Here is a 2,218-nt window from a genome sequence, read left to right as displayed (position 1 = left end):
GACCAGGCGCCTCCGGGAGGGGGGCAGGGCGGCCGGTTCGCAAGGGCGGACTCTCAGGCCGCCCACCCCCCTCCCAGTGCCAGGAGGCTCCTGACCGAGAGGGGCGGAGGGGAACACTTAGACCCCTTCGCCCCATCAACTTCGCTCGGGAGCGTAGGGGCGGGCCGGGTCCGGACGGGACCTGACCCGGCCAAAACGCCCCTACAGGTGAGGTGTGACCGGACAGGGGGCCCACGTCCGGTCATGGAGGATAGGAACAGCGGGCCGGGAGGGAACTATTATTCCTCCCGGCCCGGGAAGGGGGCGGCGTTATGGTTTCCCCCGCCCCGCGGCCGAGGGCGTCCCGGAAGTAATGCGCAAGCGGTTCCCGGGACGCCCTCCCAACAGCCGCAAGGGGCTCGGCAGAGGTTTTAGTGGGTAGGCCCCCTCCGGCCGTTAGCTCCGGAGGGGGAGAGTCCCACACTACCCCTGGGAAAGTCCCGATTTCCTGGGGGTGTGCGTAATGCATTTCCTCTGCCTCAAAAAAAAAAAAAAAAATGTCCTTCGTATCCATAAACTCCATTCCAAAGGACTGACTGTTATTTTGAGAACGGATTTCATTAAAAAAATAATTGGAGAAAAATTTGAGTTATATAAATAAATAAGGAAGAAATAAAGATCGACCTATTTTTCAGCAATCAACAATGAAATGAAATATATTATGATTACTTCTTATATATGTAAGAAAGTATAATTTTCATAATCTAAATACTTTTTGACTAGATGTTTGAGAAGTTTCAATAACCTCGATATTGTCTATATCTATAAATTCTACCTCAAATAGATTTCTATTTTGAAAACAGATCTCAATGAAAAAATAATTTGGAAAAAATTTGCGTTACATAAAGAAATAAGGAAGAACGAAAGACTGGCGTATTTTTCTGCAACTTACAACGGAGAAAAATATTTGGATTACATCTTATACAGGGTGGTTATCTTTCCCTCGCCCACTAAGTACATAGCGTTATTCCTTATGGAAAATTAAATCAGAAAGTTTTTCTACTATGCTTAATGAAGCAGTTATGTTTAAATAAATTTCAGCTAATCAGCGCCGTCTTTTAGACGGGCGCATGTCCGTGAGCCGCGCGCCTGACAGCGGCGGAATAGCAGCGAAGCGCTCATGCAAACTGTCAGATGCCCGGCTCATAGTCTAAAGGACGGCGCTGATTAGCTGAAATTAAGACTTTATTTAAGGCCAAAAAGGCTTTATTTAAGAATAACAGATTTATTAAACATTGTAGAAGAAAATGGCTTAGGACTTTCTGATTTAATTTTTTACAAGGAATAACACTATGTACTTGGTGAAGGAAAAATAACATCCTTTATATGAATCTAAAAAAACATAATTTTCACTTATTCTCTGAGACATGCTTTACCTCATATCTTGGACGGACTCTTGTTCTTAAACTCGAATAAAGATCTTCTTGCAAAATTCCTTCCTGCTAAAGACTTCAGCGCCTACAACATTTAGAAAACAAACGATTTTATGACTTTTGCAATAAATAACACTAATTTTTACAATCGTCTTCAGAGACAAATGGTAGACTGGATCAAAGTGATAACGAGAACATACACTTTATCTCGATGTTTTATATGATGTAAGTTTTTGATCGTTAAGGATCCATTGGTTAAGAGCATTATGATAATATAGTTATTACGATATTGTCGCTGTATACGAACGTGTGTAATTATAAAAAATGATTCAATGTCGACAGTCAGACGAGTAAGTAGTAATAAGTAATAATAATGTAACCGCGATTCGTTGCGGGTTTGAATCACTTGTCGGATCGGGTTCGTGATAGGCGGAATAATTGAGAAACAGTGTTTTAAGAAAATAATAATGAATAATATATTTAAAATACTAAGCTGATGATAATGACAATATATATATCGAACAATACGTGTCGACGCCTTTGGTTTTGGTTGTTTGTATCGCCTGACAGAGGTTTGTTTAGACGCCGATTTGTGTGATGTGCCGCGCGGTGCGCGGGGCGCGGACGACGTCAGTGTCGCGTCTTCGCGAGTCTATGCTGTTGACGTTTCTTTCGGCGTTGTGTCTCTTAAGTGCGGTAGACACTTTTCCCAGCGATGTTTAGCGGCGTTTCGGAATCATATAATGTTCGCGGGCGTTGAGATTGCAGCGTAGCTGCACGCGGGATATGGCCTTAGTGGCGCTCCC

The sequence above is a fragment of the Odontomachus brunneus genome, unplaced genomic scaffold (genome assembly GCF_010583005.1).
Source record: "Odontomachus brunneus isolate Ranch 3 - 2012 unplaced genomic scaffold, Obru_v1 Obru_scaffold_319, whole genome shotgun sequence".
Classification (NCBI taxonomy): domain Eukaryota; kingdom Metazoa; phylum Arthropoda; class Insecta; order Hymenoptera; family Formicidae; genus Odontomachus; species Odontomachus brunneus.
The sequence above is the reverse complement of the archived record's forward strand: the minus strand, read 5'-3'. Positions refer to the sequence as shown.